This window comes from Suncus etruscus, chromosome 10, assembly GCF_024139225.1.
Source record: "Suncus etruscus isolate mSunEtr1 chromosome 10, mSunEtr1.pri.cur, whole genome shotgun sequence".
NCBI lineage: Eukaryota > Metazoa > Chordata > Mammalia > Eulipotyphla > Soricidae > Suncus > Suncus etruscus.
Window position 1 is genome coordinate 8,398,620 of NC_064857.1, and position 6,481 is coordinate 8,405,100.

A 6,481-nucleotide genomic window follows, 5' to 3' on the forward strand; every position below is an offset into this window, starting at 1 on the left:
GATAACAAGATGTGGGTACCAACAGGAAATCTGTGTTTTATTTATTTATTTTAAATAAATAGAGAATCTGCATTGGTCAGCTCCATAGACTCCATTCTATTCTCGAAAGAAACATAAATCAAACCATACGAAATCATGGGTACACCAGCCTTGCAGCTGAGAATTGTGGCAATCTCAGGAGGAGAGATGGACCAAGTTTCACCCTGCTGAAGCCTCAACAGCTGCACCACTATCCACAATGACCACTTTGGCAACAGCCCAACTTCACTGCTTAACTACCGATCTCTGCAGAGATGCCTAACTGACCACAACTCTAGGTTTCATGGTATTTGGGCTAAAATCATCAGAACATTGTCAGAGTGAGTGCATAATTCTGGAGGTCTGGCAGCCATAACCACATCCTACCACTATCTCCACCATATTAGCCACAGAGCTGGGAATTCCTAGATTGAGAGGTGCATACACAGCGATGAGATACATTCAATTTTTTAATACCATCATCTCAGAGGTACACACAAAATTAGATATCAATGTTACATAGAAGCCACCTAATATTAAGAAATAAAACAAATAACAAAAATATCAACTAAAATCACTTAATAAGCCCCTGACAATGACTTAATGAGTTGAGATATAATAATTTTCACAAATTTTTCTTTTGTTGTACTTTAAAAAATAATTTTATTATTACTCACCTGTAAATAAACAATATAAAGTATATTATTTCTTGCCTGTCAGGGCTTGGGAATGGGTAGGATTTAGAGACAATAGTAGAGGTAAGCTTACACTGGCTTACACTGGATTGATGTTTAAAACATAAAATGACAGAAACAAATGTATTATGAACAACTATGTGAATCCTGGTGTTTAATTAAAGTACTTAGAAACAAATATATAAAGAACTCTCTTTTCTACAATGTATTGAATTACAGTGAATTATGTCACAAAGATATTTATGATTGCATTTCAGTGGTCCAGCGTTTGAGCACCCTGTTCCTTTGTCAGTGTCTGTTTTCCTCCATCAGTGTCTCCAGAATCCCTCCTTCCAGAGCCTGCTGCTGACAGACACTTTGTGCCTTTTCTTCTTTATCCTTTAAGCACTGTCGTTTGCAGTTCTGTTACTGAAAGGGTATCAGCATATTACTTTACCTTCTCTCAGCACTTAGTGTGATCTCTTTCCTATACTAACCCCCCACATCCCTAAAAAAAAAATCTGTCTTGTTTAGACTGTTAAGATGAGGTGGAAAATGCAGAGCAGCTTCTCCCCTTTAAATCCAGGAACTGGTCTGGAAGTAGGGTGTTAGGTATTTCCTTGCAAGCAGCCAACACTAGCTCAATTTCCAGTGCTGCCAGAATGATCCCTGAGTACAGAGCCAGGAAAATACCCTGAATACTGCTGGTTTTGATCACTATGGCTTTGTAGTACAGCTTCAAGCTATGTAAAAAGATGCCTCTCAGTTTCTTAGGGTTTGTTTTTGTTGTTGTTGTTGTTGTTTTAAATATGGATTTGGCTAACATAGGTCTTTTATGGTTTCACACAAACTTTATAATCGATTGATGTAAAATGATGCCTCTCAGTTTCTTGGGTTTTGTTTTTGTTGTTGTTGTTGTTGTTTTAAATATGGATTTGGCTAACATAGGTCTTTTATGGTTTCACACAAACTTTAGAATCGATTGTTCTAAGTCCTTGAAGATTGTTGTCTGAATTTGAATAGGGATTGCATTGAATCTATATAGTAGTTTAGGTAAGATGGTCATTTTGGTGATATTGATTCTTCCAACCCATGAGCAAGGGATGTTCCTCCAATTCCTTAGGTCTTTTTTAATTTCTTTCTAAAGTGTTTGACATTCTCATGGTATAGTTCTTTCACCTCTCTTGTTAGGTTGATTCCTAATACTTCATAGTTTTATATATTATTTTATTTTTTGTTAGCTAAGTATTATATCTTATTGTTTTATATAATTTTTAAAAAATTGTATAAATCTTTATTTAAGCACCATGATCACAAGCATGTTTGTAGTTGGGTTTCAGTCATAATCCCCTTCACCAGTGCAATATTCCCACTACCAATGCCCACCCCCTCTTTCCTCACCCCTGCCTCTGTTCGCAACCGGCATTCTACTTCTCTCATTCTTTAACATTGTCATGCTAGTTGTTAGTGTATTTATTTCCCTAACAGAGTTCACCACTCTTTGTGGTGAGCTTAAATTGTGAGCCAGTTCTATTTTAAATGAGATAGACTCTTTGATCTCTTTCTCATCTGATTCGTTATTTGTATACAGGACTACTATATGTCTTGGTTTGTTCTGTTAGGGTATATTTTGTTTGGTTCACTTTTGCCTCTTGGATTTGCACAGTAACCTCTTTCTAGAGAATGGGAAAATTCTCTCTTATTATTTCCCTCACTACCTGTTCATCTCCTTTCCCTTTTTCCCCACTCTTGGTATTTCTGTAAGTAGTAGATTGTTTCTTTTGTCTTTGTTCATTAAGTACCCTACATTTTCTTCCAATGTTTGGTATCTCATTTCTTTATTGACCTTTTGTTGTTGCTAGATTGTATTTTGTCTTTCAATTCATCCATGCTATTCTCCATGTGTGTAATTCTGCTACTATGGCTTGCTAGCATGCTTATTATTCCTTTAGTTCCATTTGTATGGATTATCTCATCTTCCTATAGAGTTCTTCTTTGAGTTGGTTGAATTGTTCTTCTGTGGATTTCTTAATTTCACTGGCAAGTGGTTCCTTCATTTACATAGCTAAGACATTCAATGCTAATTTTAGGTCCTCATCTATAAGGTGTGTATCCTTTGCAGGACTCAGAAATTTGTTAGCTAGCATATTCCTAGCTGCTGGTGTCTTCCTTATATTCCCCATTGTTCTTTGCATTTGGTGCAAGGATTTGAGTGTTGGAGTTTCAGGGTGTTTAAAAAAGTGGTCCGTTCAATTATATGAGGGTTTTTTTGTCCCCCCATTCTCAATACACACCAGGCAAAGGGTCTGGTTTGAGGTGTATATGGGGAGCATTTACTATACCTCCTCTTTCTACACAGTCAGTGTAAAGAACACAGTCTGTGGTAAGCATTGGGAGGCCTTATCTTTTATTTTATTTATTTTTATTTTTTATATATATAAAACATTCCCATGACCAATATCCCAAGTGTCCTTCCTCCCTACCCCACACTGGCCTGTACTCTAGACAGGCTTTCTACTTCTCTCATTCAGTCACATTTTATTATGGCAGTACTCAGTGTAATTATTTCTGTGACTGCATTAAACAATCCCTGTGGTACTCATGTTGGGAGCTGGACCCTCCAGTCCTCCTCTATTTTGTCTCTGAGAATCATTACACAAATGTTTTTCATTTTTCTCAAAACCCATAGATGAGTGAGACCATTCTGTGGTTAGAGGTATATCTGTTTTAGGGTTTATTTATTCTGGGTAAGCAAGGTTATTCAAATATAATACAAAACTGCAAACCAGTTTGTTGGGTTGTTCTTCTGGTTTTCTGTATATTATCTAAGAGAAAGAAATGTTAGGACCTATCTGTTGTACGTTGAAGTGTCTGCAAGGTTTGGGGGTCAAAGTGTGTATGGGCCATTCCACAGGCCTCTCCTGGTTTGGAGCAGTAGGGACTGAAAGTTGGTGAATGGGGACTCCTGGAAAGAGTGTTGGGGGAGCAACTCCTTTACAGGTGCTGTGGTTTTTAAAAGGTGTCTCAGGGGTCCCTTTACCCCAACCCTGCTGAGCTAAGGTCCACAAGGTTTGGAAGACCAAGGTTATATGGGCAGTTCATACAGATCTCTGCTGGGCGGGAGCAGTAGAGGCCAAGGGCTGCAGCTGAATCCCAAACAAGTTCATTTTATTAATATTTTTCAAATCAGGTTTATTGAACACCACAAGTGCATTCAGAAAAGGAATTTACAAAATGTATTAATTGAAAATAAAAATAATAATTTTGCAAATCAAAACAACAATGAGTTACCATCTCACACCACAAAGACTAGCACACATCACAAATAACAAGAACAATCAGTGCTGGTGGGAAGAAAGGAACTCTCATTCACTGCTGGTGGGAATGCTGTCTAGTCCAGCCCTTATGGAAAATAATATGGAGATTCCTCAAAAAACTGGAAATTTAGCTCCCATATGATCCAGCTATACCACTCCTAGGGATTTACCCTAGGAACACAAAAATGAAATACAGTATAAAAATACTTTCCTTACACCTATATTCATTGCAGTGCTATTTACAATAGCCAGAATCTGGAAACAACCCAAGTGCCCAACCACAGATGAGTGGCTAAAGAAATCGTCAGGAGAGATGAAATCATGAAATTTTCCTATATATGGATGGACATAGAAACTACTATGCTGAGTAAAATAAATCAGAGGGAGAGAGATAGACACAGGATAGTTTCACTCATCTGTGGGATTTAAGAAAAATAAAAGACATTATTGTAATAATATCCAGAGACAATAGAGATGAGGGCTGGAAGGACTGGCTGTGTTATGAAGCTTTCCACAAAAAAGTGGTGAATACAGGTATAGAAATAACTACAATAACAACATGACAATGGTAGTGAGAGAAGTAGAATGCCTGTCTCAAATACAAATGGGGACATTGGTGGCAGGAAGGTTGCACTGGTGAAAGAGGATTACTTTTTTATGCCTAAAATCGAACTATAAACATGTTTGTAATCATGGTGCTTAAATAAAGGTAGGTTAAAAATAAAAAAATAAATAAATTTTGGATCATGCACCCAGAGAAAATCATAATTCTTCTATAAAAATAATTTTAAATAACTTTGTGAAAGACACAGAATGTTATAGAAAAAATCACAATATGGTTATTGAGCTAACAAATCAATAATATATATAACAAATCAAATTTGTTATAAATATAACAAATCAATAATATTAATTTCCACTTTAAAGGTTCACATACAAACTTATGTGGCTATAAGGAAACTTAGTAAAGTTAAAAATGGCCAAAGATAGTAGAATTGGTCTTCAGAATGTCCTCAGTCTTAACCTAGCCACATTTCAGATACCTGGGAGACTTCTGTGGAAATCCCAAGACACACTGCTATACTGCCATTGACCACAGGATGGCAGGCTGCTGACACTTCTGACTGAAAAATCAAAACTTGCTGTTTTGCTAAACTTTGCTTTAGCTTTTTCCTACATTGTAAGTTCTCTTAAGCATTTTTTTAAAATGAGTTGAGAATGTTGAAAAGACTAGATACCTGTTTCTTTATATTGTAAGTATAGATCCAATTCTCTTTCTAAGCTCAGTTGATTGTTATTCAATGTTGACAGATGGGCCAAGGAGGAAAAATTACATGAAGAAAATCTCAGTAGAGGAAAAATTACATTGAAAAAAATTATCAATAAAGGAAAAATTACATTTGTAGCTAACATAGAGGAGACAATATATTTGTCTTTTTATTTTATCTATTTAACTTTTGGTGTCATAACTAGCAGTTCACGGGGATTATTCCTAGCTCTGTGCTCAGGGATCACTCTTGGCTGTGCTCAACATATGTGATACTATGAAACTGGGGTTGGCTCATGCATGAAAATGCCTCAGTCCTTATATTATATCTCTGTCCGAAGATTTGTCTTTTGAGTTGGCTCACAGTAACTCTCCAAACACTGGCTGAACAATAACAGTGCAAGACCTGAGAGATGTGTTCCAAGGTCTAACACATGCTTTACCTGCAAGAGTTCCCAACTTTAGTACCACTTATAAAGAGTAGCCCCTGAACACCAACCCCTTGAATTCTAACCACCTTCTTTTGCAATTTCCCCCCCAAAACTTCAATGTCCAGCTATTACCTGAGGCAGGAAACATTCTTGGTAAGAGGAAATGCAAATCAAGGAAATGAGTCATTCCAAACTTAGCAAGAAATCTAGACAGATCTTAGAAGGCAGACTTTACTGTCTCAGGACTGGTCACCAGAGATGTAGTTCTCTATATGGCTGATTTTAAAAAAAAAGCCTTCTGCAACAGTCCCCTTTTGCCTACACCCAAAATGCAATTCTACAACTTTGATGTTTATTACAGCATTACTCGTAATTAGCCCAAATCTGGAATCACCCTACATGCCAATGACAAATAACTGGATAAAGAATCTGTGATATACATTCAATGGAATACTACTCTGACATCTATTTTTTTTTTTTATTTTATTTTTTGGAAGCAGCACACAGGGCTTACTCCTGACTCTGTGCTCAGGAGAGAGCACACTCTATGGGTTGGCCATATGCAAGGTAATGCCCTACTCTCTGTACTATTGCTTCAGCCGCATATGCTGACATCTAAATAAAAGAGGTAAAAGCGTGCCTCTTGGGAAAAATTTAATAGATCCTGAGGTGTTTATGCTATGTGAAATAAGGACATGAAAGTTAGTACCAGGGAATTTAGAAATGTCCCCAAACAACAAAATGAATTCCTAGATTTTGTGAAAATAATAGTGG

The 6,481-nt window shown here is 36.8% G+C and overlaps 1 non-coding gene across 1 annotated transcript; it reads right to left on the bottom strand.

The window, feature by feature from the left end:
* Nucleotides 1-2,959: 2,959 nt before the first annotated feature.
* LOC126021123 (small nucleolar RNA SNORA51) lies at nucleotides 2,960-3,092 on the bottom strand. The gene has a single exon (XR_007499734.1). It is a non-coding gene; the product is annotated as a small nucleolar RNA SNORA51 (small nucleolar RNA).
* Between the last annotated feature and the right edge of the window lie 3,389 nt (nucleotides 3,093-6,481).